Below are 10,491 nucleotides of genomic sequence, written 5' to 3'. Positions count from 1 at the left end.
TTTCCAAGACATTTGTTGTCTCCAAAATAGTGCTTGTAGGGGGCAACACTCTCAAAAATTATGCAAAAACCTGCTGCTAAGATGTCAAAAATTTAGCAGAGATTTTACAGTCTCATGGTACTAGGGTGTCAAGGTTTAGCATTCAGAGCCAATCAAGGAAGAGCCACCCTCATGAACACCCCACGCTTTGTGATGAGATATCTGAAAGTGTTACACCCAAGAAGTAAAGGTTAATTTGAAATAGACAACCCCCAACTGGATCAAGCTTATAGCCAACACTGTCTATTTGAAGAAAGACAACATCATATAGAGTCACTATAATTTTTTACAAGAAATACCAAGTATTCAATCAAAAGTTACGAAGTAAGCCAAGAAACAAGGCTGAATGAAAAGCAAAAATGGAAAATAGATATTCACAATTTAGAAAGATCAGATATGGTCTTTAAAATAATTATAATTAATACATGTAAGATAAAACTATAGATAATGTAATCAAAGAATTGGGATCTATAAAACAGAATGAAATGGAAATTAGAACTGAAAAGTACAATAACTAGATTTAAGGATTTAATAAATTGATGTGTTTTACTAACAGGGAAACAGACTAGAGAATTAGTGAACAAGAAATAGATATTAGAACAAACCTAGACTGAAGCACACAGAGAAAAAAAGAATATAAAATACAGAAAGTATTGTAAGAGACATATGTACTATGGTGAAGAGGTCTAACATATACTGTTATTTCAGAAGGAGAGAAAAGAGAGTAGGATAGAAGGAATATGTGAAGAGATAATGTCCAAAAATTTCCCCAGATTTGCTAAAGACATCAAATCCTACATTCCAAAGTGCTCTAGTCCTCAGGTAGGATAAGTGCTTTGTGCTAATGGTGCATTGACATTTCTGACCAGCATAATAGGCAAGAAAAATGTAGAGAAAACCATACCTTGTGTATTAGCTTCCAAGGGCTGCTGTAACACAGTACCACAAACTGGGTGGCTTAAGACAATGGAAACACTGTCTTACAGTTCTGAGAGCCATATGTCTGAAATTAAGGTGTTGGAGGGAAGGGTCTCTTTCATACCTCTCTCCAGTCTTCTGGTAGCTTCAGGTACTCTTTGGCAGGTAGATGCATTTTTCTAACACTCCTTCTTCACATGGAATTCTCCCTGTCTTCACATCACCCACCCTCTGTGTGTCTGTCTCTGTGCTCAAATCTCCTCTTTTTGTAAGGACACCAGTCCTATTGGATTAGGACCCTAAAGATCTCATTTTAGGAGATGGAAAGTAAAGTAAAGACTGTACCCAAGTGAAATCATGTTCTGAGGTATTAGGGATAAGGACTTGAGCATATCTTTATTGGGGGATACAATTCAACTCATAATACTTGATATATAATAGTAAAACTGCAGAAAACTAAAGAGAAAAATTTCAAAGCAGCCAGAGATTAACACAGATTACTTTCAAAGTAGTAACAATAAGACAGAAGCCATCCTCAGAAAAACAGTGGAATGACATCAGAAAGAAAATAACTCTCAATTTAGAATTTTAAACCCATCAAAAACCCTTCAAAAATAAATGTGAAATAAAAATTTGTTTATACAAATAAGACCTGAGACATCTATTACTAGCAGATTGGTATGAAAAGAAATATTAAACAGGGTTTTTGAAATAGGAAAATGCTTGTAGAGAGAAATAAAGAACATTGGAAAGGGTAAATATGTGGATAATTCTAATAAATATTTATTGTTAAAAATAATATGTTATGAGGTTTGAAATAAATATGAATGGAAAATTCATGAAAACATTAACACAGGAGAGGGAGAAGAGTATATTTAGTTAAAATCTTGTAAGTTTTTAACATTTTATACACTTTTAAATACACTAAACAGGGAATGGTGCATGTTGTAATACCTAGGATAACCACTAAATTATTTTATTTATTATTAAAATGGAACAAATTGAGATGTCAATAGTTATATTTAATGTAAATAGAATAAATAGTCCAACAAAAGATTAAGACTGGCAGACTAGATTAAAAACAAATTAGTGTAAAAAACCTATAAGTAACAACAACAATACCTAGCAGCAAATTATGGCTTCCAGTCCCATTCTCTACGGAAGGGAACCAGGATGCTTTGGGAAAATGGCTGACCCCATGACCAGGGAAGGAAAGTATGATAAACCTGAAACATCTTCCTGTGTAAGAAAGTAAAGAAGTGCTTAACGAATAATGGTGACATATCAAATGGATACAGAGCCAGCTTGACGGGCTCCTACTGGTCAAATCTGGGAAAATTTAAGCTCAAAATTAATAATGATGGTGAACTATAACCAATTGAATGAAATAATGAAATTGGGTCATTTGTAGAGATGTGGATGGACCTAGAGTCTGTCATACAGAGTGAAGTAAACCAGAAAGAGAAGAACAAATATGGTATATTAATGCATATATGTGGAATCTGGAAAAATGGTACAGATGAAACTATTTGTAAGGGAGGAATAGAGATGTAGATGTAGAGAATGGACATGTGGACATGGTGGGGGAAGGGGAGGGTGGGACAAATTGGGAGAGTAGGTTTCACATAAATACACTACCATGTGTAAAATAGATAGCTAGTGGGAACCTGCTGTATAGCACAGGGAGCTCAGCTCAGTGCTCTGTGATGACCTAGATGGGTGGGATGCGGGGGGTGGGAGGGAGGTCCAAGAGGGAGGAGATATAGGTATACATATAGCTGATTCACTTCACTGTACAACAGAAACTAACACAACACTGCAAAGCAATTTTACTCCAATAAAAAAAATCATTAAAAAAAGATTCTGTAAGTCCACACTGCTATAAAAAATAAACAAATAAAATGATGAAGCTCTTCTTCACTGTAGAAGGCCAATAATTAAATATAGAAGAAAAGATAGAAGTAGAAAATCACTATTTGGCAACCATCATCATAAAATTGATTGAGGCCAGAATCATTGATAAATGAGTAAAATAGTGGGTTAAACATTGAGGATTCACAGGATTCTCCTATAGTTCAAAATTCATTAATATATTTATTAATTAACAAATGGAAAGGTAACTTTACAGTGACAAAATCTGGCAGACAACGTCTTAGGCAAGTGATTGAAATTGAACTCACTAGTAACATCTCTGACTGCATAGTATGATGTACTGAAAAGAACACAATATCACTTCTGGAGTATTCCTGCCAAAAAGCATAACAAAAATTTAATCAAGAAGAAACCTCAGAAAACCCAAATTGCAGGTGTTTAGTTCTGCAATCTTCAAAAACATGATGAAAAAACAAAGACTAGTGAGATATCAGGAGATAAAGATTTCTTCTATTAACATTTTACTGACAGTTCTAGCCAGTGTGATAAGGAAAGAAAATAAAAAGGTGTGAAGACTGGAAAAGAAGATATGAAACTGTCTTCTTTGCAGATGCCATATGTTGCATGTTTAATATAATGATTGAATTATCTTTTGCTCTGCTGGAACTCTGCTAGTGCTATAGCCCTCTGGCTATTGGGAACTGTGATTAAAAGCTCTCTCCAGGGCTTCCCTGGTGGTGCAGTGGTTGAGAGTCCACCTGCCGATGCAGGGGACACGGGTTCGTGCCCTGGTCTGGGAGGACCCCACATGCCGCGGAGCAGCTAGGCTCGTGAGCCATGGCCGCTGAGCCTGCGCATCCGGAGCCTGTGCTCCGCAATGGGAGAGGCCACAACAGTGAGAAGCCCGAGTACGGCAAAAAAAAAAAAAAAAAGCTCTCTCCACAACTTAGACCTAGAATGAATATTGACAGACCAATGTGCTCAAAACTTGTTGCATTCAACAGAATTTATCTTCACTGATTACTATGGAGAGCATGAATAAAGAAGCAGCATTATAGTGGAGGTACCTGAATATGAATAATTTAAATAATAAGTTCTATTATTTACTAGGAAGTTCTTCCAAGGCATCTTATTTCAGAGGTCCCCAAACCCCAGGCTGTAGCCTGTGAGAAACCGGGCTGCACAGCAGGAGGTGAGTGGTGGGCAGGTGAGCAAAGCTTCATCTGCCAATCCCCATCACTCACATTACCGCTTGAACCATTCCCCCCACCCCCATCCATGGAAAAATTGTCTTCCATTAAACTGGTCCTTGGTCCCAAATAGGTTGGGGATCGCTGTCTTGAGTCTCATAGAAACCTTATAAGGTGGATAAGAAAAATACTGCTATTCTCCTTTATTTGAATTTTATTCATTTGTTTTTTATACAGCAGGTTCTTATTAGTTATCTATCTTATACATATTAGTGTATATATGTCAATCCTAATCTCCCAATCCATCCCACCACCACCACCCCACTTTCCCTCCTTAGTGTCCTCTACATCTGTGTCTCTACATCTTTGTCTCTATTTTTGCTTTGCAAACTGGTTCATCTGTACCATTTTTCTAGATTCCACATATATTCATTAATATACGATATTTGTTTTTCTCTTTTTGACTTACTGCACTCTGTATGACTGTCTCTATTCTCCTTTTCAGATAAAAAATTGTCACTCAAAGAACTTGAGGTGTTTTCCTTACATCACACTGTTAATAGGTTGTACAATTGGTAGCAGAACCTAATACTATGGGTCAAGAATTTTTTCTCTATTCTTCACTTATTTGCTGTATGAATCAGTACCAGTTTTCCCAAACCCCTCCTGAAATATGAAAGTTAACTAGATAATGAGTATAAAGGAAGACTTTTTTGCTGAAATTGTTTTATGTCTAGTTAAATTGCCTTTTGTAGGACCCAACAGAATGTTGTTTGTGGAGACATAAAGGCTTAGAAATAAAATATAAAATTATAAAAGTCACCCAAAGAATATTTAGTCTTCTTTTTTTATTATATCATTTAATTTAATTTAATTTAATCATTTAATTTAATTTAATTTAATTTAATTTAATTTAATTTAATCATTTAATTTAATGATTAATTTAATGATTTAAATGATCATTAATTTAATGATTTAAAAAGACTCAATATTCTCTGTTACCTTTGGAAAATAACTTCAGTTTCCTATAGCTATCTGGGGAGCATTTGTGTAATTCACTGTACCAAAATTGAGAATTTTATAAGTATTTTAAATCAATCCTACATTTCTAAACTAATCAACTGGCTTTATAGCTAGAAGACATATAAAAATAAAAACAGTTGCTTGTTTTTTATTTTCTTCACAGCTTTCAAGTTTTTTAAAGTTTTACCCTACATCCTTACAATTTTCAAAAAAATTTATGCATGTTTTACATATAAGATGCTTAGCAACTGTTTGAACATACTTCTTGATCAAAAGCCCAGCTGGGAGAATCTGACCCAGGGGTGAAACATTATGTTTCTGTTATGAGGATGCAGTGGTCTAGCTCTTGACCAAAACTTACCTCAGAGTATGTCGCTGTCAGACACAGATATGAAGGTGCCTTGCTGGGCATTGGGGGCAGGGATGCCCTTTTCTTGTGGAATAGGACACTGGGCTGACTGAACTGCCTTAGAGCAAAGAGTCCAAGGCACCCAGGAGGGACACAGAGGCTACCAGCTCTGTTGTGTTGGGTTCTGATCTTGGTTTTTGACTGACTCATCTTGGAGTTTGTGTGATCTGACTTCTATTTTCCATGTATTTGAGTAATTTCCGGTGAGTGAGGTTTCCTTAATGTTAGTGTAGACAAATGTAAAACCACTTTTCATATTTTAACTCAAATGATTTAATACTCTTGAAAATTAACACAAAGAGAATTGAGGTATTACTACAACATTGTGTGCATTTAGTAAATATTTGACCAAGCTTAAGTTGTACATATGATGGTTGTTATTGTAATTGTACACAGCACAGCTGGAGCTAGGATGCTGACATTAAGTTACAAAGAATTTTTTTTTTGGTCTTTTATAGCTCCTGGATAAAGAGCAAGATATTTGGAGGAATATCCTATTTGCACTTCAGCTGTGAGATAAATGTTGTATTTTCTGGCACTAAAGCATACTGCTAAAGCTTGAACAGTAATAGATGAATTTAGTGGCAAAGAAAATACTAAACTGGAATTCAGTGAATCTCTGGATTATTGTAAACTCTGGGGATATGAATGAGCCCAATAAATAAATGAAATAAAGAATGTTTGGCAAAAGAGTGAGGAATTAACTTGACAGGGAGATTTGTGTTCTCAATACTTCAGGAAGGAAGGGGACAAGGAGTCAAGAAGTAGAAACAAGGTGAGTTAATGTGAGGCAAATTTGGGAAAATATCAAGAAGAGTTTTGCTGGCAACATAGACTGACAAAATGATACCTGATTATTATTTTGTGCTTGTGATGGAAAGCTCTCTAAACAAACACTTTAACTGCATAAATAATTGAGCGAAGCTAACGTTTAAGGCTGGGATAAGGTTAAAATGTGGACAGCCTGAGGGTACTAACAAGATACTATGTCAGATTCTTGGAAGAACAAATATTTTGGAACAAAATATGTCAGGAGAAAATGTAAACACCATCCAGAAACTCCCGACTCCCTCTTCTTTCCTCACTGTGTGGATAAACTGGCTTTCAACAAGAAACATAAAAGAACAGGTTGCCTTGTTTGACGTGTGAAGGAAATTATTTAGAACAAATTGAAGGGAAGCCCTCAGTATGAGGTACCATCCTTTGTATGCAAATAACAACATTCATTGGGACACCCACTTCACTCTTTTTTCAGAATAGTATGATATGGAGCCATCCATTGTCAGACATTCATTGGCTGACTGGGGCTAGGTGTTTAATCTCTGGCAAAATAATCTTTTCTACATACAGTCACTGAACTCATGATTTTGCCTGTCACTCATCAGGTGACAGTTAAGGTGAGGAGAAATAAACAACACATCCATAATATATTGGAGCAGTCTGGCTGCTGAGAGGAGTATAAGGCAAGATATTGCCCTCAAGATCTTATAAAAGAGGACAAAATGATAAATATATCTGAAATGGGCAATGCATGTTAATTATTAACCGATACTAATTCCAACACTGTGCCAGGCACTGAAGTTACAAATCAGGTAAACTCATTTCTTCCTGCTGCCTAGAATCTACTGGAGAGTACAATGAAGAACCTGAAAATTCATGGTAATGTGGGAAAAAAACACAAGTTTGTGCTTTGGAATCAGGCTCACCTGGGGCTGATTCCCTGTTCCTCTGTGGTTTTGAAGTTGGCAAAGAGATTTAACCTTCTCTAGCCTCGTTCATCTCATCTCTTTACTTGAGTGTGTGTGTTTGAAAATCAAAGATGATCCTATGAAGTGTTTAAAAAAGTGTCCAACACAAAGTGGATCCTCAGAGAGGATAAGCAAGGTAAGGTTTCAGGTATGTATGAAAACACTCCAGTGGTGGGGACTCCACAGAGGTGGTGGACATCTTCCTTCATCTCGTGTAACAGTTAGAATATGGATAGGTGTGATGGCAGCATGTTTGTTTCTCTGCAGTATTCCAGACCCATTCTTTTCACACATGGGCTATTTAGAAAGGAAACATACTTTGTTTAGGTTGAATAGGCTTGGCCAATAATGAGAGAGAAGAACTTCTCAGAATGGAACTCAAGATTGGTAGGCTATGAAGAAGTGCAATGGGAAAAGAAAAGCCTAGTAAGTGTCACTGGAAACATGCCAGTGGGAAGGGACAGGATGTCTAGCCCTTTGGGCTTCCTCAACAGGAAGTACATGCATTAATCTCCCCAAAGCTTCTAGGAGCATCATTAAAGAAAGGAAAAGGAGGAGTAAAAAGAAATTTTATCTCACAAATTTATTGGTCCTAAGCCTAAGCCCCACTATCATTATTATTAATAGAAATAATAATTATAACAATATAACTTTGAATAGCTATCATTTTATCCCTTTAAAGCATTTTCACTCTCTGGATTGCTCTGGTTTCTCACAGATCTCTGTTGAGGTGGAACTGAATAGAACTCTCTGCCACCCCCACCACCCCTCACCAAATATAAATGTTCCTCCAGGTCCTCTGCCTCTTGTCTGTAGAAAAGCTGAAGTCTCCCAGGTGTCCCAAAATAGCAGGTTCAAGCAGTTAATGATTAAGACAATAAAGTCACAGGTTCAGTATCTGATGCACATTTCTGAATATTTTATGGGTACTATAATGGGCACCAGAGGGGAAAAGCTAACTTCATGATGACCAGACTGCAACCATGACATAAGCTGTGCCATCTTGAGCAGTACTGAATATATGGCTAGCACAATTCCAATAACTGGCCTTAAGAGAATGGGATTAACACTGTTGCTCATAATAATCTACATATTTGTGGGCATCAAAATAATTGTAGCTTGTTCTGCCCTTATATGTAAATGAGCAACTAAAGCTGTCAGCAGAGAGATGCTTCAAACCCATGTCGATAATGTTCACTGTAAGACCTCAATGCCCTTTCTCAGCATGAAGTTACAGAAGATGGACCTTTGTCCCTAATCCCATAGAAATGAAATGATGTCTGAGAGGGGCCTAGGGGGGGGGCAGTTGTAAGCAATTCTTTGCAGGAAGCTGTCCTCAGCAGAAAATCTCGTTTCTTGTTAATTTAGCAAAGCTACATTTTAACTCACTTTTAAATCAGGCACCCGCATGCTCTACTCATTTCCAGCCCTAGCATACTTTTTAAATCTTTTGATCAAACAATATCTTGCCTAACCTGTTGGTTATTTCCATAGATTAAAGAAGTAGAAATGAAGAATAAGTAATTAACAGATGACCAGATCTCTTCCTTAGCTTCCCCTTCAGTAATCTGGCAAACAAACTGTGTGATAAAAGTGGTGAACAAGATAGCATCTATGGGGTGCCCTCCTTTCCCTTGGGTCATGCGTGGCCGGAAGTGTTGCCCGAAACGGAGTATTCAAGATGGGGACTGCCCTGGACATTAAGGTTAAAAGAGCGAACAAGGTTTATCACACCAGGGAATGCTCTCCGGGGTGGTGGTCGTATCTGGGAAGGATTCGGTCCAGCACCAGGGAGTCTCCTTGACAGTGGAAGGAGCCGTGAACCTCCAACTCAGCGCCAAGAGTGTGGGTGTGTTTGAAGCATTCTATAATTCTGTTAAGCCCATCCAGATTATCAACAGTACCATCGAAATGGAGAAACCAGGAAAATTTCCCCGTGGCAAAACAGAAATTCCTTTTGAATTTCCTCTGCACGTGAAGGATAAGAGTTCTGTATGAGACTTACCACGGCGTGTTTGTCAACATTCAGGTTAAGGTATGAAGAGCTCATTTTGAGATGCCCTGGAGGCCTGAGCTCCAGGACTCTGAGCACTGTCACTAGCATCGCTTCTCTTCCCCATGTGGGGCACAGCTCTGCCCTTGCCCTGGCACCCAGTGCAGTGCTGCCCATGCAGAAAACCCAGCAAGTGAGAGCGAGTTGGGGGCTGACCCACATCTCCCAGGTTGGCCTGTGAAGTCTAGATGCCATCCAGGGGTTTGCAGTCCTGCTGCCTGTGTTTTCTCATCCTTACTACAAAACAGCTGCCGTTTTACCCAGAGCTGCTGTGTGCCAACCCTTGGCTTATCACACGTTACCTCGTTGGGTCCTCACTAAGTATACCCTGTGCTGTGACATGTGGCGGTCCCTGCTGGCTAAGGACTTGACTAAGACCTGTGAATTCATCATTCATTCTGCTCCTTAGAAGGGGAAACTGACTCCGAGTCCCATGGACTTCACTGTCACACCTGAAACCTTACAGAATGTCAAAGAGAGAACCTTGCTCCCCAAATTTCTCATCAGAGGACATCTCAACTCGACCAACTGTGTTATCACACACCCACTAACGGGAGAGCTGGTGGTGGAGAGCTCGGAGGCCACCATCAAAAGCATCGAGTTGTAGCTGGTGCACATGGAGACCTGCGGCTGTGCAGAAGGGTACGCCCGCAATGCCACAGAAATTCAGAACATTCAGATAGCCAATGGGGACGTGTGTCGGGGCCTCTCTGTCCCCATATACATGGTCTTTCCCCAGCTCTTCACCTGCCCGACACTGGAGACCACCAACTTCAAAGTGGAGTTCGAGGTTAACATTGTTGTGCTGCTTCACCCTGAGCACCTCATCACAGAGAACTTCCCGTTGAAGCTCTGCAGGATGTAGGCAGGAACAGGTGGAAATGCAGCCGTGCCGACCTACGGGAGCTGAAGTCGGCAGCCCCGAACTTGCTTTCTTGATGGTTCTGTATCAGAAATGAGTCTGACCCTTCTTCCTCGAGGCCCCTCTAGTCAGAATTTCCCTTTGAAATTCATCAGGATTTCTTCATGGCGTTGGCAATATTGTTTCCCAGAGAGTAAATTTCCTGTGACTCCTGACTAACCTGCTCCTTTTTAGGTTCAGAGCACAGTTATAACAGAGTCTGAATTTTGCTGGAAAGTGAGGTCAGGGACAAAGGAAACCTCCTGTCTGGCCGACGGTTGTGGCCAGGGCTCCCGACAGCTCCCCGACTGCGCAGGGTGGCGACAGGCGTGCTGGTT

At 39.0% G+C, this 10,491-nt stretch overlaps 1 pseudogene; it reads left to right on the top strand.

Moving 5' to 3' along the window:
• Positions 1–8,880: 8,880 nt before the first annotated feature.
• On the top strand, positions 8,881–10,117 carry LOC112392838 (Down syndrome critical region protein 3-like; annotated as a pseudogene).
• Positions 10,118–10,491: the final 374 nt, after the last annotated feature.

This window comes from Neophocaena asiaeorientalis, unplaced genomic scaffold (assembly GCF_003031525.2).
Source record: "Neophocaena asiaeorientalis asiaeorientalis breed wild unplaced genomic scaffold, Neophocaena_asiaeorientalis_V1.1 scaffold322, whole genome shotgun sequence".
Classification (NCBI taxonomy): domain Eukaryota; kingdom Metazoa; phylum Chordata; class Mammalia; order Artiodactyla; family Phocoenidae; genus Neophocaena; species Neophocaena asiaeorientalis.
Note: the sequence above shows the minus strand (reverse complement) of the source record. Positions and strands in the feature narration are given on the sequence as shown.